Source organism: Eretmochelys imbricata, chromosome 28 (genome assembly GCF_965152235.1).
Source record: "Eretmochelys imbricata isolate rEreImb1 chromosome 28, rEreImb1.hap1, whole genome shotgun sequence".
Lineage (NCBI taxonomy): Eukaryota > Metazoa > Chordata > Testudines > Cheloniidae > Eretmochelys > Eretmochelys imbricata.
In genome coordinates this window covers 5012990-5040157 of record NC_135599.1, presented here as the reverse complement: position 1 = coordinate 5040157, position 27168 = coordinate 5012990, and the positions used below count along the sequence as shown (strand labels likewise).

At 50.6% G+C, this 27168-nt stretch overlaps 1 protein-coding gene, 1 long non-coding RNA gene and 3 other non-coding genes across 5 annotated transcripts in view; all 5 read left to right on the top strand.

The window, feature by feature from the left end:
- LOC144258216 (uncharacterized) overlaps positions 1-27168 on the top strand; it is a 970182-nt gene that overhangs the window by 577891 nt on the left and 365123 nt on the right. The window lies entirely within an intron of this gene.
- On the top strand, positions 695-3079 carry LOC144258350 (uncharacterized). Its single transcript, XR_013344688.1, has 3 exons — positions 695-748; positions 1315-1428; positions 2903-3079. It is a non-coding gene; the product is annotated as an uncharacterized LOC144258350 (long non-coding RNA).
- Positions 13225-13296, top strand: TRNAC-GCA (transfer RNA cysteine (anticodon GCA)). The gene has a single exon. It is a non-coding gene; the product is annotated as a tRNA-Cys (tRNA).
- TRNAA-UGC (transfer RNA alanine (anticodon UGC)) lies at positions 14703-14774 on the top strand. The gene has a single exon. It is a non-coding gene; the product is annotated as a tRNA-Ala (tRNA).
- On the top strand, positions 19111-19183 carry TRNAV-CAC (transfer RNA valine (anticodon CAC)). Its single transcript has one exon. It is a non-coding gene; the product is annotated as a tRNA-Val (tRNA).

The window sequence follows — 27168 nt, the reverse complement described above, 5'->3', positions numbered from 1 at the left end:
GAGGCACTAGGAGCTGAGAGTGAGAACACGGACTGTTGGAGGACTGAGGAGTACAAGCATTATCAGACACCAGGAGGAAGGTGATGTGATTATGAAATTGCAATGAATCATGCTAGATATGTCATGTAAGGTGTCAGTGAAAATGCTATGATTTTCCAAGTATGATCCTTTTGTTTCTATGTTTTGTACCACCTTTGTGTTGTGAGTTATAGACATGTAGGGTATATCTGTATTTCCAGACTTGTGCAGTGTTTCTGGGTGACACCCCCGGACAGACTGGCATCAGCACTGCCGAGCCTCTTCACTGGCCTGTCAAGGGTCATCAGCTGTACAATGAGCCCATGAAAAGAACCAAGGGGATACACCTATTGAGTCAGCAAGACATGCAGGGGTATGCCTGTGTACTGAGAACTCCAGGGCTTTTCCATGCCATGTGCTGTGAAGCTTGTGTTTGGAACACAGGAAGTACAAGCCACAAGGCAAAGGGAATAGAAAGGGCAGCTGCATCATCTTCATTTTCTCTTCAATCCCTCTTCCTACCTCTGGAGCAACTTCTCTGCAAACTGAAGCCTTGAACAAAGGACTGAATGACCCATCCAAGCTGTGGATGTGTTCCAGACGGACTTTCAAGCCAGGAACTCACCAATACTGTGAAGAACCCGATATATAGATTTCTGAATGTTTCTGACCTTTCCTTCTTTCCTTTAGTTTAGAGGCTAAAGGATTGGCTGGCAGCCTGGTATTTTGGGTAAGATCCAAACCTTTTTTTTTAAGTTCAGGCTTGACAAAGCCCTGGCTGGGATGATTTAATTGGGGATTGGTCCTGCTTTGAGCAGGGGGTTGGACTAGATGACGTCCTGAGGTCCCTTCCAACCCTGAGATTCTATTATTCAAACCTGTGCTGACCTGGTAATATGGCTGACCCTTTGGGGTCAGAACATTGTGTTTCTGTGACCAGAATTTTTAAATAAGCTCTCACTGTACCGAACATAGGTGCTGATTGGGAGTCAGCGAACTGGAATGCAATAAAGGGGGCTGTGTGATCTTTTTCAGCTTCTCAATAACCAGTGTGGGGGATCAGAAGCATAGTTTGTGAGTGGTCGGTGATTTTAACTTCAGTGTTAGCCATCAGTTCTGGGAGCATCTTCTCTCCCTTTTTTAGCCTGCCCTGACCTTAGCGTTTTCAGTCAGGACTCCCCAAGGCACACCAGGTCACACTAAGCACTGAAGTTAAATTAATAGAATGTTTTGTTTTTTTTATGACAAAGTCTTATGCAATCACCTGAACTCCTTTGTTTTCTTTCATCTGAGCAGGGTTTCCCATTTCCAAACCTGATGTGTTTTCCCAGCTGGAACAAGGGGAAGAGCCATGGGTCTCAGAGCTCCAGGGTTCAGAGGAAAGACAGACCCTGAGAGCTCCCTGCAATGGTGAGGAAACATGAAACCAACTCAGAATCTGTAAGTGCCTGAAGGAAACCTATGGGATGCCCTACAAAGCCCTTGGGAGGTCACTCAGTTCATTATTGTCTCTAGCAGGGGTCATAAGCTCAGGGTAACTATAGCTCATGGCTTCCTGTAGATCCTAGCAGACATCAGGCAGTAGCTTCCTCCCTTCCCCCCCATGAATTTGATGGGATGTGAAGGCTGAATTGATCCCCTCCTCTCTCCCATTTAGGGGAAGTGTTTGGAGGAGTTCAGTTCCTGTTTTTATTTGACCTCTCTCCAGCACTTTTCTTCCTACATCAGACTCGCTATGCCTGGAGATGAAAGTGTCAAAAACCTGGAAGGGGAATTCAGATGGATCCCAAGCACCGTGTGATCCTTTGGAGTTTAAATCCCAGGTTCCATCAATTGGTAAAGCCACTTCTGGCAAGGAGGCTGTTTTGTCCCCCATTATGGGGGATGCTAGGTTACAAAAAAATTTTAAATAACCTAACTAATTCTATGGCATGGGGAATGGTCCCCTTCATGATGCAGATGTTGAGGAAATAGAAGTGGGTTTTTTATTGAATTTATCCTTTGTAGGTGCTAAAAACAAGTGTATGAAATGAAATCAGTGTTGGAAATCTAATAGCTGCAGAAAAATAGCTAGTTTTGAATAGAAACTCCAGCTCTGATAACTAACAGGCCTGTATCCAGTCCCTTGCCTGGAATTGTGCCACCAAATTAAAGAAAAGCTGGGCATGTTTCAGGAAGCCATTCCTCACTAACACTGCTGAGATTTGGAGTGCTTTTGTAAAGGATTCTACTTCAGAGAAGTGTACATTTACCCTAAGCAAGGCCAAGGATTTGGAAAGAACTGGGGTTGAATGAGTACACGCTCAGTTCTTGGTTTCCATCCCAGTAAAAGAAGCTATGGTGACCAAAGACCCAAGGAAAATTGTTTGTTTGTACAACTCACTGATTACAGATCCAAAGCATGCCAGGGTTAGATTGAGAACAATCATCCTTCACCATTTGGATCCAAAGAGAGAGAGTGCTTCATAGGACATTCCCTCCTCGTGGATTCCAAACTGGGTGCCTGATTGGGTAATGTCAAAGTCAGATTCAGGACTCACATAATTTGTCAGACCACTCTGTTTATTAGCAAAGCACTTTGCCAATGCACCCAGATATGTGAGCCCCCTGCAAAGGCTCAAGCTAACTTGTTTATACAGATAAGCCAATTGAACAGAAGAGACAAAAGGAAGCAGCAACTGACAAATATACATACATATCTTTCTTGCATACTAATGTTTACCAATCTCCCAGCTCAGTAGGAGCTCTAAGTTAATTAGTTTGAGGACCCATTGTCTCACACTCCTTAATGTTTCTCTTCTTGACAACTATATTTCAACAAACCCTTCAAGTAGCATTTCTTTAATGAATTCTAATTTCAATATAATTCTTTCTATTTTCACAGAAACCAGGACTTTCAGGCTGTGGAAATGATGGTAACCAATGAGGCAAGGAACGTGTCCGGTTCCAATTTCAGACTTCCAGATACTCGCATGTTGAGTCCTGATTCTCTGGTTTTGTGTCTGATGCTCCGGCTTCACAATAAAGCTGATGTTGGCACAGCTGCCCCAATGTAGCTGCACTGGTGTAGCATGCTTTTACAGATGCTCTAAGCCAATGGGAGAGATCTCTCCCGTCGGACTTCATTAGTCCAGCCCCCTCAAGCTATATGTCCTGCTGACGTAGCGCTATCTACACAGGGCGTTAGGGCTGTGTAACTACATTGCTCAACTCTGGATTTTTCACACCCCTGAGCAATATAGTTATACCGATAAATGCCTTTAGTGTAGGACAGTTTTCTCTTGTGTTTTATGCATTTACATCCCTTCTCCTCTACCTCCTCCTACGTTGAAAGATTAAAAAGTGTGAAAAGAGAGATTTTTTTTTTTTCCTCGTGATGCAAACATTCCCACATAGGAGACCCCTTCCACCAACATACAGGGCAGAAAAACCAGCGATATATGAACTCAGAGAATTGGTTGGGACCTACGTTGGGACAAACCAGAATTAGAGCCAAGATTCAGTTGTTGGCAACGGGGATTAAAAGAAAACGAACTCATAGGACAAGAATTTGAGCTCTTTGAATATGTTATTGTTTCCAATGAAAATGAATTTATTGGTTAAAGAGTAGGAGATTAATTGTGTGATAATCTGAATAACTTTGTAAAACAAAGTGTCTCCTTTTTCATTTTGTTAGTCATACAGGAAGTGACAGCTGATCTTGAAAAGTTAATTTGCTTTAATTTACCCCCGTAGTGTAAGGAGTTCTGGTAGAAAACCTCACTCCAATGGTTGGGGTGGAAGAATGTGTGTGAGAGTGTATAAGTGAATATTGGCCCAGTATAGATTTTAAATTTTTGTGTTTCAAATAGAACTTATTTTGCTTAGTTTCAAAGTCTATTTCTAGTGAAAGCAAAATTATTCGAAGAGACAATTTGTAGAAGTTTTTACAAGTTCTTACACTTAGACTGTACGGGTCACTGACTTCCCCACTTCTCTAATTTGCAAAGGAAAGTCATCTGTCATAGGATGTGTTCAGCAGGTAGGAAAGTTGCAGTCCTCAACCACCAAGGAAAAGGCTGAAGTCCATTACCTTTTAGGTCAATAAGCCATCTAAAGTCTGGTCTATGCTGAAAAGCGATGTTGACGTAGCCACCTCTCTCAGGGGTGTGAAAAGTCCACTCCACGGAGAGAAGTAGTTAATGTGACCTCAGCCCCAGCATAGACAGTGTTAGGTTGTCAGAAGAATACTTCCAGTGTTTGAAGTATAGACAGAGCTTGAGACAGACTGATCCCCTATGGGAAGTGAGTCATGACATGAATTCCAATTTTGACCCATTTCCCTATATGTGAGAGCGGTACTAGTATGGAGGGCTGGGCCAGCTGTCCGATCGCCTGGTTCCTCAACTGTAGCTACAGCTCTTAGTACCCATCCACCCAAAGACTGAGAGAAATGGAGAGTTCCAACCATTGTTATTTTAGTATCTTATTGTTCCTTTCTCTGTTTTTTGCGCTGGTCTTTCTATTATATCAGGGTGTGAGGGTATAGCTCAGTTCATGTTGTGACAAAGCTCTGTCCTTGTCTCTATGGGTCCCACGTTTCCTGGTGGATTTTGCTAGCCTCAGAGGCTCACTGTGACTCCACATAGCCCTTCTCTCTCTCTAGAGGCAAGGGCCACAGCTTACTGAGCCATCATAAGCCAGCAAGAGAGGTGAGGAGAAGCAACCCTCCCTCGCACAATCTCTGTTTCCCAGTATCCATGATTAATCAGGGAGGGGAGGAGAGGGGAGGGGAGGAGAGAGGAGGGGGGAGTCCGGGCCCGCCCTCTACTCTGGGCTCCAGCCCGGGGACCCTAATAGTAGCAGCTATGGTAGCTGACTTTTGGGAAATAGGACGTGTACAATTCCCTGGGCCGCTTCCCCACAGCAGCCCCCACTCAGTATCTCCTTCGCTATTACCTCAGGGCCTCCTTCCTTGCACCTGATGTGTATTTGCACTGCTTGGTTCCTCCAACAGCATGGCTTCCTCCTACAGATCCTGACACATGCGCCTCACTGACGAACTGGGAGGCTTTTCACTAGTTCCAGCCAGGCCTTGATGGGCTTCAGGTGTTCCAATCAACCTAGCTATCTCCACTGCTTTCTAGAAGGATCTTAATTGGCCCAAGGTGTCTTGATTAACCTGAAACAACTGCCATTTGGTTACCATAGTACCAAGGATTCGTTTAGCCTGGGGCTAAAATACCTGTTCCTCACTACTTAACTATAGCCGTCTTGCCTTGCCCTGTCGCAATGTGTGACAAAAGCTTATTGGTGCCAATTGGCAAAGGGGTCACTGTCATTCACAAGCAACTCCTGTCTCAGACCTGACAAATTCACCACACCTAGGACTCAGAGCAGGGGTGCTGGAATCTTCCTTACAGTGGGGGGCCCACCGGCGTCCGAACTGTGACGCCCCCATGACACCCCTTTCCCCCCAGCCCTCACTCACTCCGCCCCTTCTCCCTGAGGCCCCAATCTCACACCGCCCGTTCTCCCTGATGCCACCCCTCCCTCCGAGGCCACACCCACAGAACGCCTCTTCCCCCAAGGCTCCACCTTGTTCCCCCCTCCGTCGTCCGTTCTTAGGGCTGCTAAAAAGTGCTGGGCCCATGGCCCTCTAAACCCCCCTCGTCCTGCACCCTGACACACAGCCAGGCAGGCAGCAGTGTGTGTGAGTGTGTGTATGTGACAGAGACTGCTGGGCTGTGCTGAGCCAGTGCGGGAAGTGGGGGCTGATGTCGGGGCTGTTCTGCTCCCCCTGACTCAGGACTGGGGTGTCCCCCCTCCCCCTGACTCAGGACTGGGGTGTCCCCCCTCCCCCTGACTCAGGACTGGGGTGTCCCGCTCCCCCTGAATCAGGACTGGTTGCTTCCAGCAGCTGTCTGAACTTAGGGACAGCGTGCCAACAGACTCACTCTTCCACAACACACACGCTCCCCGAACACACACACTGTCAGTCCCCAACACACACACACTCTCTGCCCACCATGCCCACGGCAGCTGAAAAGCAGCTGGCAATCGAGTCGGATGCCCACGGAACAATGGGATAGAGAAACCTGCCTCGTGTGGCTGCCCACGAGGCATTGCAAACCCTTCCCAAAGCACCCTGCGGCCAGTTGCACAGTGGGATAGCGTCCCACAATGCACTGCTCTGTGGCGACCCAAGAGCTGCTAGCCTGGATGCGCTCCGGTGACACAAGCAGCCTAGTGTGGACATGCAACAGCGGCTTAATTAAAACGCTTTCACTAAAGCACCATAACTCTGTCGTGTAGACGTAGCCTGGCTCCCACTGGGGCCAAGGATGCTCAGGCACTGAAACTAAAGAGCCACAACTTCCTCCGTAGTTGGCAGGATTCAAACCTGCACAGGGAGACCCCACCCCCCAAGGGATTTCGAGTCCACCACCTTAACCACTCTGCCATAACTACTTGCTTTATAGAGCGCTCTCACGACACTCTAGTTCTGTTCTCACTGAGTGATCGTTTCCAATTGTTTCCTCAGACCAGCATCCACAACACACTCACTGCTGTGCTGTTGTGTAAGTGTGCCCAGGGCTGAACAAGAATTCCTGCTCGTTTCCCTTCTGGCTGGAGCATGAGGAGAGTGTGTTTGTGGCCAGTGATGTTGCTGTAGATTGTTGTAAAATTCCTGCCTCGATAATTCAGACAGTCCCTTTCCCGTCATATCCCCAGTACATCAGTGACTGTAATAGCAGGGGCAGGTTTTCTGTGGGGCACAGAGCTTTGCCAGGGGGTTGGTGTCTCCTTCCTTTCCTCACCCTGGAGGAAACTCAGCTTTTCATTCCATCTTTAATGTGTCATGGAATAACAACGGCAGCATGAAGAAAGAGGTGGGCAGGGTGGGCCTCAGGGGAGGGGCACAGAGGTGCGAGTGGTGGGCAGGGCAGGACGGAGAGGCACGGGTGGCAGGCTGGGTGGGTCTGATGGGTGGGGCTGAGAGGTGGGAGGGGCGGCCATGGTGGGTCTCAGGGGAGGGGTCAGAGAGGTATGGGTGGCGGGCAGACCTTGGGGTATGGGGCGGAGAGGAATGAGCAGCAGGCAAGGAGGCCTCGGGGAGAGAGGAGCGAGTGAAAGGTGGACCAGCAGGCCTCAGCCAAAGAGGCAGAGTGGGGTGGGAAGAAGTCCTCCTGTTAACCCAGTGCTATCTACACCGGGATTAGGCTGATATAACTGCATTGCTCAGGGAAGGTAAAATTTTTAACACCCCAAAGTAATGTTGTTACTGACTTAATTTTGTAGGATCGATCTGTCCAAAGAATCAGACACACACCTTGGGAGTAAAACTTCACTCGCTTCTCTGCTTTACAGAATCGAAACACAAGAAACGCTTGTCAGGGCCCAGTGCGGGTTGGCAGGGAGTCAGGTGTGGGCAGACACCATACGTTAGCCAGAGGAAAGCACCATGGATTAGCTGGTTTAAGGCACCTGTCTTCTAAACAGGAGATCCTGGGTTCAACTCCCAGTAGTGGCTTTTGAGGCACCTGGTAATGGCTGCTATCAGAAGACAAATAACAGAGTTAGATGGACCTTTGGTCTAGCCCAGTGTAGCTTTTCTTGTTGTTTAAATTACACTCAGAGGCACTGATAATAGAGTGACTGAAAGTTTGGGTGTGAAGAGCTGATAGGTCAGTGTTCCAGTCCCCTCGCAGATGACCCCCTCCCTCTGGGACAGGGGCAGGTCCGAGCTCTCACACCAAGTGGCTCATTGGGGCTGCCACAATCTGTGGGCGGCTCATTCAGTTTATGCTGAGGGTTGAGTCCTGCTTTGTGCACCGTGTCTGAGAATGAAAATCCTAAACCTCCCGTTGAAATAACGAATACAGCAGGACCTGCTTTGTCACTGCCCCGAAACAGACAGAGAAATGGAGAAATGCCATTGAGTCCAGGGGAATACTTCACTGCGCTTTTACCTTTTTCACTTGCCAAACTCCCGCCCAACCTTCTGGGCTCCTAGAGCAGGGTGCTGAGCCTGAGCCGAGACACATACCCTGCAACTTTACAGCCCAAGCCGCTGTCCTGGATTAATGTGACACGGGCCAGCCGTGGGTGATTCATTGCACTGTAGACGTATCCTAATGTTATGTCTATACTGCAATTAAAACACCCAGGGCACCTGTCTCAGAGCCCGGGGCAGTTGACTCAGGCTTATGGGGCTGGGGCTGCAGGGCTATAAAATGACAGTGGAGACAGATGGGCTTGAGCCCAATCTCTGAGGCCCACTAGGGGTGAGGGTTTCCGACCCCAGGCTTCAGCATGAACACCAATATCTGCACCCCACTTTTGAGCCCCACAGCTTGAGCTCCAGGAGCCCACGTCAGGTGACCCAGGCCAGCCCTGCTGCCATCTTTATCCTGGGAGAGAGGGACTCTATGGGGACGTCTCCATTGCAATGTCAGCCCAGGGGTAGCAGGCTGTGCTCAAAGCAGCACCCTGGAAGACCCATAGTCACCACTCTCAAAGAATTAAGGTGTGATTTGTACAGAGTCGGCCTGGTGAGCTATCATTGTAAAAGTTGTGATCTGTTGAAGGCTAATACCTGGGTGGATGGTGTGTGTTAGCCTTGTCTGGGAAGTGGTGGAGTTTTGCTCTGGGTGCGTCACTGAAATATGTGTTGAGGCTGGGAAATGGCCACCGCCAGCCTTTCCGGTGTGACGCTGGAGGAGCCAGACTCGCTGCTGGCTCAGTGAAGGTATCCACGCTCCCAAGGACTCTCCCAGGAACCGTGTACAATGCGGACTCCTCCGAGAAAGCCCGGAGACAATGGACACTGCTTGACTCACATCAAGGCAGAGAAACTTCCTAGCAAGTTGGAAGAGGGGAAGAGACGTCATGACTTGGCCTCACTCCCACTCTGCTCAACACCTGGCAACACATGTGGAGGACAAAGACTGAACTGAAATAATTCAGAGATCAGAAGAGAATAATAATAATCCATTCAAATCAAAGTCCCCAAACAGACTAGAATTGGTTTCCCAGCAGAAAATTTTCAATTTTGTTTTCCCAGTCAGACCTCGCCAAGGGAAGCAGAGAGAAAATGTTTGAGTTGCTTCCTCCAGAGCACCTTGACCTAGACACGCTAGCTGTGGGTCACTGTCGTGGCTGAGGTGGGGGCATTTTAATTATTTGGGCTGGTCCCAGGGTGTTTGGGGGACATTATGAGGCTGTTACCTTTTGAGATAAAAACTAAGAAATAAAGAACTCTTTGAGAAATCTGGGATTTAGACGTGTTTTATTGACAGCAAGGGAGGTCTGAGTTCCTGAGAAGGTTTTTGTTTACAGGAAGCAATGTGGCTTGTACCAAAGGGGAGATGGTTGTTTGTGAAGGAGGGGAGAAGACAAAATGCACACAATGAGGATGGGATTCAAACCCATGCTTGCAAAGCACAATGATTAGCAGCCCACCACTTTAACCACTTGGCCACCTCATATGAGCTGCCAAAGAAGGGACAGGAGGAGAAATCGAAGGCCAGCAGAGGTAGGAACAATAAGGAGTTTTTAAATAGGAAGTGTAAGGAAGGCCTGAATGACCTCCCCCCTCACATCTAGTGATGAACTGGGGGAAAGACTTCAGGAACAGACCGTGTTTACATAGACAGGCCTCCTCTGCCTAGGTATGCAGCAAGTATCCTTTGAATAAAAAAACAAACAAACAAAATATAAAGGTAATTTTTTGGTTTTCCTGCAGTCAGCCAAAAAAAATGTGAAAAGAAAGGGGCACTTTTAAGCAATCATCTGTCCCCACCCAGGGGCTGGGGAATGCTTATTTTCTTTTTCAGACACTTTCTGGGCAAGCTGGTGCCAGTGGAAGAAAACCCAGAACGCCGTGGGTCCCCTGTCGCAACAAAACATTGCGTTCTGTGTTTGTCTTGTTGTTCCTGTTATTTTGGTGGATATTGTAAATTCTTCAGGCATGACACCCCCTTTTAATTGGGCATGTCGTGCTGCCCCTTTCGGGGCCAAGGGAAAATGTACCCTAATTCAACCTCTTCCACCCTTTACTCCGCCACCTCCCTCCAAATTGCCTCTGACACCCCCATCCCCACGGTGGCCTACCCCCATCCAGAGAGCTGTGGTTCTTAATGCAACTGGTTTACAAATGACTATCGCTCTGTTCCCCACTGACTGGTCTCTCAGTACAACATTTGATAACTGTTCTGTTTACCAAAGTAGGTGAAAGAATGTTGCCGTGAGTAATTTCAAACTCATTTGAATTGGATGGAGGGGAATTAAACAAGAACATCCGAAAATGGCGAACCCCCACAAATTACCTCTGGGAAGGCTGAAACTCACTGCAGGAAGCTGACTCAGTGTCTCGAATCCAACGCTTGGAATGTGCCTGGGGCTACTGGACGGAGTGGGATTACGTCAGGGATTTGAATCATAGACTCATAGAATCATAGAATAACAGAGTTGGAAGGGACCTCTGGAGGCCATCTAGGCCAACCCCCTGCCCAGAACAGGACCAATCCCCACTAAATCATCCCAGCCAGGGCTTTGTCAAGCCTGACCTTAAAAACTTCTAAGGAAGGGGATTCCACCACCTCCCTAAGTAACGCATTCCAGTGTTTCACCACCCTCTTAGTAAAAAAGTTTTTCCTAATATCCAACCTAAACCTCCCCCACTGCAACTTGAGACCATTCCTCCTTGTCCTGTCATCTGCTATCACTGAGAATAGTCTAGATCCATCCTCTTTGGGTCCACCTTTCAGGTAGTTAAAAGCAGCTATCAAATCCCCCCTCATTCTTCTCTTCCGTAGACTAAACAATCCCTGTTCCCTCAGCCTCTCCTCATAACTCATGTGTTCCAGTCCCCTAATCATTTTTGTTGCCCTTCGCTGGACTCTCTCCAATTTTTCCACATCCTTCTTGTAGCGTGGGGCCGAAAACTGGACACAGTACTCCAGATGAGGCCTCACCAATGTCGAATAGAGGGGAACGATCACGTCCCTTGATCTGCTGGCAATGCCCCTACTTATACAGCCCAAAATGCCATTGGCTTTCTTGGCAACAAGGGCACACTGTTGACTCATATCCAGCTTCTCATCCACTGTCACCCCTAGGTCCTTTTCTGCAGAACTGCTGCCAAGCCATTCGGTCCCTAGTCTGTAGCGGTGCATTGGATTTTTCTGTCCTAAGTGCAGGACTCTGCACTTATCCTTGTTGAACCTCCTCAGATTTCTTTTGGCCCAATCCTCCAATTTGTCTCGGTCCCTCTCTTTCCTATCCCTACCCTCCAGCGTATCTACCACTCCTCCCAGTTTAGTGTCATCCGCAAACTTGCTGAGGGTGCAATCCACACCATCCTCCAGATCATTAATGAAGATACTGAACAAAACCGGCCCCAGGACCGACCCTTGGGGCACTCCGCTAGATATCGGCTGCCAACTAGACATGGAGCCATTGATCACTACCTGTTGAGCCCGACAATCTAGCCAGCTTTCTATCCACCTTATAGTGCATCCATCCAGCCCATACTTCTTTAACTTGCTGACAAGAATAGTGTGGGAGACCGTGTCAAAAGCTTTACTAAAGTCAAGGAACAACACGTCCACTGCTTTCCCCTCATCCACAGAGCCAGTTATCTCATCATAGAAGGCAATTAGATTAGTCAGGCATGACTTGCCCTTGGTGAATCCATGCTGACTGTTCCTGATCACTTTCCTCTCCTCTAAGTGCTTCAGATTGATTCCTTCAGGACATGCTCCATGATTTTTCCGGGGACTGAGGTGAGGCTGACTGGCCTGTAGTTCCCAGGATCCTCCTTCTTCCCTTTTTTAAAGATGGGCACTACATTAGCCTTTTTCCAGTCTTCCGGGACTTCCCCCGATTGCCATGAGTTTTCAAAGATAATGGCCAATGGCTCTGCAATCACATCCACCAACTCCTTTAGCCCTCTCGGATGCAACGCATCCGGCCTCATGGACTTGTGCACGTCCAGCTTTTCTAAATAGTCCCAAACCACTTGTTTCTCCACAGAGGGCTGGTCAGCTCCTCCCCATGCTGTGCTGCCCAGTGCAGTAGTCTGGGAGCTGACCTTGTTCGTGAAGACAGAGGCAAAAAAAGCATTGAGTACATTAGCTTTTTCCACATCCTCTGTCACCAGGTTGCCTCCCTCATTAGTAAGGGGCCCACACTTTCCTTGGCTTTCTTCTTATTGCCAGCATACCTGAAGAAACCCTTCTTGATTTGTGCTTAGCTCAACTGATGGTTGGTTGGGAAATATTATTCTAACCCGCGATCAGGGTTGGAAGGGACCTCAGGAGGTATCTAGTCCAACCCCCTACTCAAAGCAGGACCAACCCCAACTAAATCATCCCAGCCAGGGCTTTGTCAAGCCAGGCCATATAAACCTCTAAGGATGGAGATTCCTCACCTCCCTAGGTAACCCATTCCAGTCTTCACCACCCTCCTAGGGAAATAGTGTTTCCTAATATCCAACCTAGACCTCTCCCACTGCATCTTGAGACCATTACTCCTTATTCTGTCATCTGGTACCCCTGAGAACAGGCTAGATCCATCCTCTTTGGAACCTCCTTTCAGGTAGTTGAAAGCAGCTATCAAATCCTTCTCACTCTTCTCTTCTGCAGACGAAATAATCCTAGTTCCCTCGGCCTCTCCTCGTAAGTCATGTGTTCCAGTCCCCTCATCATTTTTGTTGCCCTCCCCTGGACTCTCTCCAATTTGTTTCTGTAGTGGGAGGGGGCTCTGAAAACTGGGCGCAATGCTCCAGATGTGGCCTCATCAGTGCCGAATAGAGGGGAATAATCACTTCCCTCGATCTGCTGGCAATGCTTCTCCTAATGCAGCCGAATATGACCAGTTACCCATATTGAATGCAGGCTCAGCAATATTTGATAAATTGGTTGCTGTCCATTCAGTCGGTTATTTCCTACTTATTCATAACTAATGAAGATGCTCGAAGGGGATGGGAGAGAGCTGTCCCGTCCGTGTAGTTAATCCACCTCCCCGAGAGATGGGAGCTGTGTCAGTGGGAGAAGCTGTGTCGGTGGGTGGGCAAGCTGTGGGGTCTACATGTATAGATAAAGTTTAATCAGACCCCATTTTTAAAACCACCCATCATCTGGGAATGGAAAAGGAGCTCTCTGAGCAGGGCCTGTCCCTCAAAATCCTTAAGATCACTGACTTGCCTATGCCAATGCCATGGGGGGTGTAGCTCAGTGGTCGAGTGTTTGACTGCAGCTTAAGTGATCCTTGGTTCAAATCCAAGTGCCCCCTTACAAGCCTGTTCCCTTAACAAAAATAAGCACATATCCATTTCCATTATGTTCGGGAGCTCCACTGAATAGGGATGAATGGAAACACTCAGTGTTTTCCTGTGCAAATCCATAGAAACCTAGCAAACAGGTCCCTCATCTGAAATCAGTTCCAATCCTCTGAGTGTCTAGTTTATGTTTTCATCAATGAAACAAAGACACATGAAGGCACATTTGCAGATCCTTGGTCTCCATGGGCTACAATGTGTAGAAGAACAAGAACCCCATCCCCTTGGGAGGAATGGACTAGTCTGTGTTACATTCCAACGGCAGCTGTTTAAAGGGATTGTGCTTCGAGTTCATGATCACCCGCAGCGTCTCTGTAAGGTTACCAACCACAGAGCCGGTTGTGGCTGCATCTAAGTAACCGCAGAGTTAGTGTAGTACCGGATCGTTAATTGCACAGCGTGACTTTCTGGTTTCGTTGATCACTTGGGTAGAAACAGCCATTTCCTGCCTCTCTTTCACACAGAAGGACAATTTTCTTTGTGCAGACGCAGGAACATCAAGATCTTTCTCTGTCCCTTGTGGAAAGCAGAGTGTCAAATTCCAAGGAACCTTCCTCTTCTGCGATGGAAACAATGGAGAAGCAGGGGGCCCTGGGCACCTCCAGCCCTGGCCGGGAGATGTTCCCTCCCCGCTTTCTTTATGCTGCTGTTGTTATTTCATGGAGTGTCTGGGATGGGGGAAAAGCTGAGTTCACTCCAGGTGGAGGGAAAAACGGACCCTGAGAATCTCAGGGCCTCAGGGAAAACCCAACCCCTGCTACCGGGATCACTGAGGTGCTGGGGATTTGAGCAGGAAAGGGACTGTGTGAATTGTCCAGGTGGGGAATGAATAACCATCGACAACTAGATCCACCTCATTAACCACCGGCACAGGAGAATCGTGCTGCAGATAGAAGGGAAACTGGGAGCGATTCTTTGCTGTCAGCCATGGAAACAGTGACCCGAGTGCACTGCAGTGAATGTGCTGGGGAAAGCTGGACTTTACGGGCAGGTGGAAATAGCAGATCCGAGAAAAGCCCCCGCCCCCCCGCCAACTTCTTCCACCGGGGTGAGGTGTTGAGCGACTCACAGCGCCCCCCAGCGCCGTTACCTTTCAGCAGGGGCTGGCAGCTCCAGCCAGTCAATGCAGGGGAGAGGGGCCGAGTGTATCTCTGCACCCTGAGTCCAGGGCAGGCCCTCTCTCTCCCCCACATAGAGAAACTGGCCCTGCTGCAAAGTGACCCCTGAGAACCAGCAACCTCCAGGACAGAGGGTTTGGCCCTCAGAGCAGGGAATGTGTCCCCCATGCTGCCGTTAGGCCCCTGGAGGCTCTGGAAACAGGAGGGCTGTGAGTGTAACCCATCCCAAACAGCCCCCGTCTGGGGATGTAGCTCAGTGGTCGAGCACATGCTTTGCGTGTATGAGGCCCTGGGTTCGATCCCCAGCATCTCCAAGTCTCTTTTCACCCTGCTGCTTTGCTCAGGCCCAGAGGGGATGTGGCCCTGCAGGAGTTTCAGTCCTGCTCAGTGCGGGGCAGGTGCCCATTGCACGGAAGGTCTGTGGGGGTTTCTGCTCCTAAGTCACCTTGGTACATTTAAGATTCCCACCCAAGGGGTGGCTTGGGACAGTAGCGGATGAGAAGGGGGAATCCTCCAGCCCTGGAGGGAAAGGTCCCGTCTGCCCAGACTGAGGGGCAAGGAGACGGAGGGGCAGTCAGTGCTCAGAGGGGAGAGAGGTCAGTGATTTACACCCATCAGGGGACACTGTCTTTTTGAGGCGGGTGCAGCTGGCTTGGGATGGTGCTGACGATGGATAGAAAACAGGCTGGAGTCAAAGACAGATGGGACCACAGAAGGGGAAGGAGAAGGGCGTCTCCATAGAAGGTCCTGGGTGCTCAGATACCCCAGTTCTAGGTACCCTGGCCTGTCCCAGAGAGAAAAGACAAAGAGGGGCCCAGCCCCCCGACAGTCATCCCATGGAGAGGAATCTGGTTGGGAGTGGGGTGAAGGTTCCCGCTGGACAAAGGGGAGCTGAAGTCCCCCAGCGTCCTGGAATTTAAGCAATGCAAGCTTCAAACCCTGCACGGGTGGGGCCTGAGGGGCACCCGCAGAAGGTTGGGCTGGACAGGGGCGGCAGGTTTCTACAATTTTTGGTGGTTTTCAGAATGGGACCAAGTCCTGCCTCCCCGTCCACCTCCCCCCACATCTGCCTAAGGCTCTGGGAGGGAGTTTGGGTATGGGAGGGAGAGGGAAAGGGGCTGGGCTCTGGGAGGGAGTTTGAGTGTGGGCTGTAGGTTGTGGCAGGGGGTTGGGGTGCAGGAGGGAATGCACGGTGCGGGGTCTTGGCTGGGGCTGGGGGTTAGGGTGTGGGAGGGGGTGAGGGGTACAGGCTCTGGGAGGCAGTTTGGGTGCATGTGTGGGGTCTTGGCTGGGGCAGGGCGTTGGGTGCAGGAATGGGTGGGGTGGCCAGGTTCTGGGAGGGAGTTCAGGTGTGGGCTCTGGGCTGGGGGAGGCGGTTGGGGTGCAGGAGAGGGTGCAGGTCGGGCTCTGGGAGGGAGTTTGGGTGCAGGGGGTGGGCTCTGGGCTGGGGAAGAGGGTTGGGGTGCGAGAGCAGGTGTGGGGGGAGGCCTGTGGGAGGAAGTTTGGGTGCGGGGTCTGTGTTGGGGTTGGGGTTTGGGGTGCAGGAGGGGGTGCGGGCGCAGGCTCTGGGAGGAAGTTTGGGTGTGGGCTCTGGGCTGGGGCATGGGGGTAGGGTGCAGGAGGGAGTGCAGCGGGTGGACTCTGGGAGGGAGTTTGGGTGCAGGGGGTTGGGGTCTGGGCTGGGGCTTGGGGTGCGGGAGAGAGTGAGGGGTGCAGCTCTTACCTCAGGCATCTCCCAAAAGCGACCCACACCCCCCTCTGGCAGCAGCTCCTAGGTGGGGGGTCTCTGCCCATCGCTGCCCACGGACACCACCCCAGCAGCTCCCATTGCCACAGATGGCAGAGTCGGCCCTCGGGGCGGGGGCAGCGTGTGGAGATCCCCCCACCCCCGGGGCTGTAGGGACGCGCCAGCCGCTTCCGAGACTGGCAGGCCACACGGAGTGTAAGCAGTGTCAGGGTGAGCCTCACCCTGACATCTGGTGGTGAGGTCTGGCAAGTTGTGGAAAAGAACTTCAGGGGCCGATCTCATTTGCATAGGCACACCCACCCCGCCTAGAACGAGGCCATAGCTGCCCAACTGGTCACTTTGGCTGCTGTGGGATCCCCAGTGTCTCTGTTATTGGGGCAGGAAGAATAAATTGTTATTAACCTGATTATGGGAACTGTGCTGGGAACTGTACTTGGCCTTTTGTTATGATGGAGGGACTCACCATCAACTAAGTAGCAATCGCTAGGCAAGGGTCATGGGTTCCAAAACTCTGTGAATTGAGAGAGGTTGGGGACAAGTATTAATACTTGGTGGCATGGGCCCCTTGATGATGGTCTTATCTGCTAATTGCCTTTTATTTTCTCTTCACTGTGGAATTTTAGAGCTAGTTTTGATTTCGTCTAAGAGTCTAGTTACAGGCTGCTGAGCTCGCTTCGGGCTAATGGTGTACTATCACTGAGGCTCCTAAACTACAAGCTGCCTTCAACAAAGAGCTGAACTGACTAAGAGCCAAAATCACTGAGCGTTGTGTTAAGTGGTGGGGGAGCCTGAAGATCTATTGTGGAGAAGTTTGCGGGACGGCTGGAGTGCCTTGTGGACAGGCTGGTGGAGCAGTTCATGGGACAGCGGGAGCTGCTGGTGGGACGTGGAGCAGTTCATGGGACGGTGGGAGCTGCTGGTGGGCCGCGGAGCGGAGCTGAGCGAAGTAGTTCGTGGGGCGGCTGGTGGAGCGGAGGCCTATGGAGCTGTGGGGCGGTCAGCTTCAGAGCATGTAAGGTGCCTTTTACCCCCGCCCCCATCTCCACCCAGGTTGGGAGGTAAAGCTCTGCAGATAAACTTTTGAACTTTGGGGCTGCCCTGACCAGGGACAGAGACATTTGGGTCATTGGACTTTTGGGACGTTGGGTGATTTGGGGTTGCTGGACTCAAGAACCAAAGGGAAAGGGCATGCCCCAATTTGCTTGGGGTGGGTTTTTTTTTTTGCTCGTGGGTTGTGTTATGAATCCTGTTGGTGGTGTTTCCCCAACATAATGCCACATTGTTTCTCTCTGTTGTTAAAAGGCTTTTTGCTACACTCAGACTAGGTGCTTGCGAGAGGGGAAGGATTGCCTCTGGGAGGCGCCCAGCAGGGTTGGTACATATTTGTCCCAGGTCACTGGGTGGGGGCTCGAGCCGGTTTGCATTGTGTTATTGGAATGGATCCCCTAGATATTGAACCCGGCCCTTGTTGCTGCCAACTCTGACGGGCAGAAGGGTTACACGGAGCGAGGGTGGGCAGGAAGCCGCCTTAGCCCCCTTGTGCTGCCGGTGATGGCGGTGGAGGTTCCTGGGCCCTTTTAAATTGCCCGGGGGCAGCAGGCGGGACTGGGGGAGACACTGGGCCCCGGACTTTGGTGGAGCCAGGCCCCCGTGGTCTTATGTTGCTGGAGCACGGGCACCAGGGGCCCAGATGAGGCGCCACCCCTGCGGCTGGAGGAGCATGGGTGCTAATCCACCTTTCGGCGGGTTGGTTTTTGGAAGGTTAAATGAAGGCAGCCTCTGCTCTGGGCTCGCCCAGTTTCAGGGCCTGACGCTGCTTTGCACAACGATGAATCTCGGAACAGGCCAGCAATGAAATGACGGCAGAACCTGAGGAACGAAAAGTCTCCGGGTTTGTGTGTGGGCCTTGATGCCGAACGGGAGCCGTAATTGGACTCGCTTTGTGGCTGCGGCCGGTAAAATGTCAGGACAAAGTCGTCCCCGTGATTGTGACACTGGGTTTGAGGCGGCTTTGGTCTTATTAAAATGTAACTAGCATGGAACACTTGTGTTTTTAAAGGTGACTTCGCCAAGCAATCCCAAGTTGTTCTTCCCAGAGCTGGGTGATGGTGGGCAGCAGGGGATCTCCCCAGTCTGTGGGGGAATCTCTCTGGGCCCCACTGTTAGTTCTCCAGCCCTTCTCCCCCTAACCACGCACACCTCTCCCCACCCATTATCAATGCTTTACAGCGACCCCTCCCTCCCCTTATTCGATACAGACTCTCGGTGCCAGAGACTGCCTGGGGCTCCCCTCTGCATGGCCCCAATGGGGAAGGAAAGGGACCGATGGGGGAGGAAGAAGACGGGCAGAAGGAGTCAAATGGGGCTAAACCAGAATAGAGGAGATTTTCTTCCTGTTAAAATGGACTGGAGTCTCATTGCTGGAAAGCCACATCTTGAGTGAGGTTTGAACCGGCAGCCTTTCAATTGCCAGGCAAAGGTGCGAACCAAAGAGACCGATCACGGCCGACTTCCCAACGCTGTCCAAGGAGCCCCTGCAGGGGTGCAAGTGGTTAGTGCAAAGGGCAATATTGCTGGGGTTGTGAGTTCAAGCCTTCCCTGCAGCCCTGGTTTCTATTACCCCATGGAGCTTCCCCAGCTTGCTTGTCCTAATTCACATGGAAAGTGCCATGAGAGGAAGGTCTGAAATGTGGACGTTGGTGCAAAGCTTGGGACCCCCCACCAATGCTGCCATTAGCTGTGGGTGGGTTGCTCAGGGGCAGGGAGAATTGATTTCTTTGCTGCTGAGAAAACTGCCAGGACAGGTCTGTGGGCACCAGAGCTCCCCGCTTCTTCCAGCACACGCCAGGCTCTGTCACTCCTGGAGGAGGGTCCTATAAGCATTGAGCCTAAAGCTCTTCCAAGCCTTCTTAGCGCAGCGGGCAGCACGTCAGTCTCACAATCTGAAAGTCCTGAGTTCAAGCCTCAGAGAGGGCAACTCTTCTTGCTCCCTGCTTCAGATTTTCTAACGGAAATCGTGGAAAAGGGACTAGAGCTGAGTGGTTTCTAGACACCTCCCCATCCATCTAACACACACCCAGAGACTTTTCTAAGGTACGTCTACAGTACGAAATTAGTTCAAAATTATTCGATTCGAAATTTCGGGAGCTATTTTAGACATTCAGGCTTCGGTGTCCCCACTAAAGCGCGTGAATTCGGCAGAGTGCGTCCACAGTACCGAGGCTAGCATCGAACGTCGGAGCAGGTGCACCGTGGGTCGCTATCCCACAGTTCCCGCAGTTCCCGCCGCCCACTGGAATTCTGGGTTACGCTCCCAGTGCACGATGGGGCAAAAACATTCTTGCGGGTGTTTCTGGTGCGTGTCATCAGGAAGCTCTGGCGGACAATCGTTTCACACCTTTTTGGCATGCAGACGCCGTACTGCTTTCAGCAGACGGTGCACCGCTTGCTCTCCTGCAACTATGAATCCGCCTCTCATTTCCTCTCCCCTTCTGATGTAATCTCTATCTACTCTTTCTCTTCCTCATCGAACTCTTCTGCCTCCAACTCTGCTCTCCCGCTGGTGCCACGCTTCCGAGCTTCTCCATGTTGTCTGTCCTGGGCTCCCGCCTCCGTGAAAGCCACAGAAGACAACCATTTCCCGCCTTTGTTCGGCTACCACGAACCAAACAGCACCTCTTCTCCTGCCACAGTTTTGACCGTTGTAAATACCTCGCGCATTATCCAGCAGTATGTGCAGTCCCTGCAAAACGGGTCGAGGAAACGACAACGGTGCGATTACTATACTGATGAGGACATGGACAAAGATGGCATGGCGTGTGGCAATTGGGAGATCATTGTGGTGCTGGGGCAGGTTCATGCCGTGGCACGCTGATTCTGGCCCAGGAAACAAGCACAGACTGCTGGGGCCTCATCGCGTTGCAGGTGTGGGATGATTCCCAGTGGCTGAGAAACTTTTGTAAGCGTAAGGGCCACTTTCATGGAGCTTTGCAACTTTCTGTCCCCTGCCCTGAAGAGCAAAGACACCAAAATGAGAGCCACCCTCACAGTTGGGAAGGGAGTGGCCATAGCCCTGCGGAAGCTTGCAACGCCCGACAGCTACCGGTCAGTTGGGAATCAGTTTGGAGTGGGCAAATCTACTGTGGGGGCTGCTGTGATCCAAGTAGCCAACACAATCATTGACCAGCTGCTATCAAGGGTCGTGCCTTTGGGAAATGTGCGGACCATTGTGGATGGCTTTAATGCGCTGGGTTTCCCAGACTGCGGCGGGGCGATAGACATAACGCATATCCGTCTCTTGGCCCCAGAACAGCGGGGCGGCCACTACATAAACCGCAAGGGGTACTCTTCCATGGTGCTGCAAGCCCTGGTGGATCACAAGGGACGTGGCGAAAGGGATGCACAAACAATCCAGTTGGGCCATTGCCCACAAGCTCACCCCATGCAGCTTGGACTCCTGATGACTGTGATGCTGAGGTTCCTTAGACCCCTGTTCATATTTCAGACCCCTGTTCATATTTCAGCTGCTGTTCCAGCTGAAGCCTGGGTTCGGAAACCCTCACCCCTCGTGGGGTCTCAGAGGTTGGGCTCAAGCCCATTTGTCTCACCTGTCATTTTATAGCCCTGCAGCCCCAGCCCCAGAAGCCCGAGTCAGCTGCCCCGGGCTCTGAGACAGCTGCCCTGGGTGTTTTAATGACTGTGCAGACATAACGTTAGGATACGTCTACAGTGCAATGAATCACCCACGGCTGGCCGGTGTCACATTAATCAGGATCATGCGGCTTGGGCTGTAAAGTTGCAGTGTACAAATACAAAGAAACAAGAGCAAAAACCGGTTGCCTTTATAGCTAGATAGCTATAAATGCATGGCAAATAGCAACAAGAATCAGCGTAGAGCTGGATCTAAAAAAATGAAAGATTAATCTTTGCTCTACAAATAAGATAAAAAAGGACCTCAAATTCCTTCATAATTTGATGGTTCTTGGAACTTCCAGACATATTGGCTAGAATTTTCGAGACACAGATTGTCAGAAAAACGTAACACGCTGAGTGCTCCACCTGAAACAACAGCAAATACTGTTGCCTAGATAGATAGATACATTGCAAAGAGCAACAAGAATCAATGTAGAGCTGAATCTGCAAAACAGAAAGATTAATCTTGCAATACAAATATTAACGTATTAATTATTATTAATTATTTATTATTATTTTATTTTTTTATGTCACAAAGGACCATGAATTCCTTCATACTTTTATCATCCTCAGGATGTTACTGTGAATTCAGAGACATGATTGTTTTCTGGAGCAGCCGTTGCAGTTTCAAAAGGAAATTCAGGCAGAAAATGAAGCAGGGAAGGTTGTGATGGGGTGCATGAAAGGAGAAGAGGCTTGTTCCTCTTGAGTTTTCTTTCCGTTGCTCTCATGATCCTGATGGAGGAAGCGGAAGCTTAATTTGAGTTTCTCCCCACTCCCCTCCTTCTGTCGGCAGTGTGTGTCTTCACCAGGAGTGCTTCCACCGAATGAAGAGGGGCAGTGTTGGGGGGGGCTGAGAAACGGGGCTCTTCACTCTGCGCAGCTGCCCACTGGGAGCCCAGCTGCCCCCTGGGCTCTTGACTCCCCACCTCCTCCCTGGAGTGGGAGCGGCCACCTGGGCTTCTTACCTGCCTGCTCCCAGCCAGGAGTGGGGGCGGGGGCCAAGTGCTCAGGCTTCTCGGCTCCCTGCGCTGGGAGCCGGGAGCTTTCGTGCAGCAGCCCCGCGAGGAGCCAGGCAGGTGCAGCCCCGCTGGGATCAGGGAGCGGAGGGCAGCCATGAAGGGACCAGCCGGAAGCCATGACATTGGCAAGACAGCCAGCAGCCCCTGTGAGTCAGGCAGTGTCTACACAGACACTGTGTTGTCCTAACGACCCCAACGCAATCCCCGTGCCTCTTGAGGAGCTGGAGTTACTATGTGGGTGTAGCAGGGCACTTACATAGATGGGACAAGGCTGTAGTGTGCACCGTGAGGTAATGAGGACAACCTAAAATGCTGTCGGCGGGCCTAACTGTGTAGTGTAGCCCAGGTTTTAATCTCCTGCTGATGGGATATATGCTGGGTGCCTTGTTTCCTTTGCTTAGGAGTGCTTGTTCTCACACCTATCTCCTCGCTTTCCATTCCAGTTCAGGGAAGGAGAGAATAACCAAGTCTTCAGGTATGAAAAGGCAAAACATTTCTTCATGACCCTTCGCAGTCAATGAAACCTGTGGTGGGAAACGTGCCCTTGATTTTATTGCATTTTGGTTTCTTGTCTTGTTGGTTGCTCCCGAGGAGCTGGCAGGGAAATGTCCATGGAGAAGTGGAGTGGATGTGAGGTTTCTTGCTTAGGAGATTTGCCTGCGTTTTGGCCTCATTGTGAGAAGGGCAAATTGGATGAGACATTGCAGCTTTTCTGATGCCTGTCTGAGTTTGGAAAGTAAGTTCTTTGTTGTCCTGTTCTTCAAAGGAAACTGAGGGAGCGGATATACACTGGCAGCTGAGAAAGCCTTAGAAGGGGAAATCCAAATCTGGGCACAATTGGTTTCTGTCGTAGATTGTAGTGTAGTGTGGTGGTTATCATGTTTGCTTGACACACAAAATATCCCTGGTTTAAAACTAGGCAGAACCAGTGCCTTTTCCCCCGACTGATCACTTTTGGTCTTCCTCCATTCCAAGCCCTTTGCTGAAATACACCAATATTTCCCACACTTTTTTTTATTTTTCTTTCCTTTTACAATATTTTAGAGTTGTAATTTAATGGCCACACAATTTTGCTCATGAATTAAAGTTTAACACAACATTTGACAGCCTTTTCCCATGCCCTCTTTTCTGTCACTTACAGGAGTTTACTTATGGGACTATTCACTGATTTATTGCATCGTGCATTTCAAAGGAAAGGTCAGAATCATTTATCTTGGATTCACTTTCCATACTTCTTTCTACTTCTTTCTCTCACATAGATGGGGAATTCTGTGTTGGAGCAATTTAGCTTACCACTCTCTCTAGCAGGGCTAGGGGTGAGGCAGATTAATAATTGGCTGTTCTTTGTTTTGGTGCTTGCTAATTGGCCATTTGGAATTTTCATACAGGATGGCATTACAGCCGAAAGATAATCTCAACATGTGGAGAAGAAACGGTTATACGGGCTAATAAATAATTTCTTGGTGTCACACCAAAAGTGATGCATTCCAGTGTGAAAGAAGAACTAATTCATGGCTTATGAGCATTTGCCACGTAGTTGTAGCCATGCAGGTCCCAGAAAAGCTTGTCTTTGTCCTCAACAGAAGCTGGCCCAGTGAAAGATATTATCTCACCCACCTGCGCGTTTGCTCGCCACACGACTGTTAGCCGACGGCCAAGGATGTTTGGTGAGGTGCCAGCTATGCCCGTTTATACCATCCGTGACTTTAACCGCTAGGACGCACTGTCCCTTCGCGGCGGGCAGCCCGGGCTAGGCTGACAGATGCCCCAAGGTCCTAACCACCCGTGACTTTAACTGCTAGAGCTCAGAGCTCCTTCGCAGCGGGCAGTCAATACTGACTGACAGGTGCCCCAATGGCAGCACTAAGAGCCTCTCCACACCCGTGACTTTAACTGCTAGAGCTCAGAGCTCCTTCGCAGCGGGCAGCCAGGATTGACTGACAGGTGCCCCAAGAGTTTGCCCCGTGGAGGCGGCACAACTCAACGCTAGGCTCTTAGTACTCTCACCTCATGGCCAGGATTTAGAGCCAAAACGGCTGAGGTTCTTTCATTGTGTTGGCTGCTTTCCAGTAAACCAGAGAAAACAAGTCAGGCTTATGCACAAATGGGTACCAAAATTTATTAAGCTAGATTCTAATCATGTGGTTACAAAATTGCAAGTGCCTACTTATTTAAATGTAGAGATGTTCCACACACAAACAAGTTACAAAACTGAAGCCACAATCCCAAAGAAAGAAAACAAAGTATAGAGCTCTATTTCTAAATATGTGTACACTGAAGATAGGAGATCAGGTGTGGGTGCTTCTTACCCTCCTTGCATCTCTCGATTCCAGCGGTGCCAAGCCAGGATCGGTCACTCAATTCCGCAGAAAGATGAATAAGGGACAAGGCTTAGGGACCCTCTTAGCTGCAGAAGCCTTGGGAGGCTGTCACTTATCTGACCAGCAGATAGATAGTGAAAAGCACTCCAAAATCATGGTGCTGTAGGTCCCCTACTTATACCTCTGTACTCCTTTATTCTCTTTCTCCTTTCTTATGCCAAATTGAGGCTGGTCTGTCTGGGTGACGCCAGCTTTCACAAGAGTAGTTTACACTTGCAAGGGAGAGAAACAATAAGTGTCGACTACTGGACATTTCTTTTATCAGGGTAAATATTTTCCCACCTAGGATGTTGGTGTGTGTGCATCACGCTATTTAGCAGGGGCTAAGAGCCATGTCTGTCACAGGGCCTCTGCCTGCTGTGAGCTTAATCCTTGTATCTGTTCCCAGAGGCACATTGTAGCAGCACACCTGTGCTTTTCACAGCTTCAAAGGCTGTGCTGGAATCTATGTTAAGTGCCCAGTTCCGGCTTCCTCCTGTGTTTCCAGCAATGCTGGTCTGAGGGCGTGGGGGGGGGGGGCGCTGGCTGTCTGGCTACAGACCCCCACCTGCCCTCCAGCAGGATCTGCCAGGCCATTTGCCTGGGACCCCCTCCTCCGGCCAGCAGGACCCGCTGACGCTTTACAGGAGGACCCCTCACTCTGCGCCAGGGACCGCCCCACCACAGCGCTGTGCACTGGGCATGGCAATGGTCCCAGGAGCCAGCTGGGCAATCCCAGACAGAGCCCCTGGCACAGCACCAGGCAGCGTCTAATCCCCTGCCCCACCTGCCAAGAGACCCCCACCCCCACTGGTCTGCAGCCAACAGGCCCCCGGCGATAACCACCTCCAGGACCCATAGCCTTAGGGCTGGGCACATCAGAACTACCCCCCGAAACCCCAAACCCTCCAGAAACCACCAACCTGACTAGGGTCCCCCCTGCCCAGCCACCCAGAGGCCTCCCCCTACCACAATGCCCCTTCAGCTCCCGCTGCAATCTCCCCACACAGACATGCACCCCCCCAGCAACAGTGTTCCCTCACAGTGTCTGACAAGTGGACAGAAAGTTATCACCACCCCCTGCTGGCCAGTCACACAGGCAGAGGGAGCACGGGGGGACGCCTCTTTAACAGGAGAAGGGAAGCCATGGAGGGCCAAAATAACTAAGACATTTCCATACTCTGTCACGAGCAAATAATGGCCACCGTGGATCCACCCCAGAGTTGGCTACAGCTTTGCACTGCGGGAAGCCCCCCTTCATGGAGACCCTTTGTCATGGGGTTTGGGATATTTCTGGACCATGCTGCACTCAGAGGGACCTCCTCATCCTGTGCCAGATGGAGAAAAGAAAAGGGTCCAGCCAACTCTCCTGTTACCAACTGGGAACCACCCATCCCCCAAACAGGGGGAGGCCCCTGGCTTTGATGTGTATTGAATATATGGCTAGTCTCTTTTATCAGCAAACATTTTTAACAGAGAGAAAGGAGGGAACAAATGATTCTCAAAGGAGAGGGAAAGATGATCATTGTTGCAGGGGAGTTAATTTCCCAACCAGGATGGAGAAGGCTCAGGGCGACAGGTTCCCCCCAAGGAAGGACAAGTTGCTAGGATTTAGAGACATGGGGAACAGCCCCAAACTCGAGAGGATTTTTAATTGACATTTGATAATGACATCGTAAGAGGGAAACCTGACATTTGAGATCAGTGTTCAGAAATGAAAGAGAAAGGGTGGAAATCTGAGGGATTTTGGATCCATTTATGCAAATTATAGAGAGGAAAGTGGAAAATGAGAGGGATTTTATAGCAGTTGTTGATAGGAGGTTGTCACGGAGTCCCTGGGCGATGCTCTGGAACTGCTCCCCATGAAGCCGGGCAGGACTCTGGGGCAGTCGCCTTTCTGGGAGCAGCCTGTCTGCAGGACACACAGCTCACACAGCTTCCACCTTCCTGGGTCTGACCTCGGACCATTCAGCCTCCTCTGCCCCTCCGTGCACTTCCCACAGCGAGTCCGCTCAGGCAGGGCTCCTGGGGAAGCCAGAGGTCCTGCAACCCAACTCCGCAGTCAGACGTGACTCTCAGCCAGCCAGTAAAATAGAAGGTTTATTAGATGACAGGAACATGGTCTAAAACAGAGCTTGCAGGTGCAGAGAACAGGACCCCTCAGCTGGGGCCATTTTGGGGGGGGGGCAGTGAGCCAGACAACCACGTCTGCCCTTCACTCCATGTTCCAGCCAGCTCCAAACTGAAACTCCCTCCAGCCCCTCCTCCTCTGGGCTTTGTTCCTTTCCGGAGCCAGGAGGTCACCTGATTCCTTTGTTCTCCAACCCTTTAGCTCTCACCTTGCGGGGGGAAGGGCCCAGGCCATCAGTGGCCAGGAAACAGGGTGTTGGCCATTCTCTGTGTCCAGACTCCTGCACACACATGCCCTCTAGGGCTCTGCAATGATCATACACCCTTATCCCACCCCCTAGATACTTAAGAACTTCATAGGGGAAACTGAGGCACCCCCACACTATTCAGAGGAAACGTTAAGAACAGTCCCACTTCGTCACAGAGGTAAAAGCTGAGTGTATTTCCCACCACTATTTGGTCAATGAATAGAGCGAAAATGGGCAACGTTGGCAAACGTTTTAGATCCATATTCAGGAATCTGAGGAAAGGTGTAAATCTGAGATTTTCGTCGTAATTTATAATTACAGAGACAGGGAAAGCTCTCAGGGGCATATTCAATTAGAAGTAGACAACTAGAGTAAAAGTGGGGCAAACTTTTTAATCAATCTTTGAGACGTACAGAGAAAACGTGTCACAAACTACGCAACTGAGAACATGGGATAAACGCCAAGACCGGGGGGGATTTTATGTGGCTATTAAAGAACTAGCTGGAAAA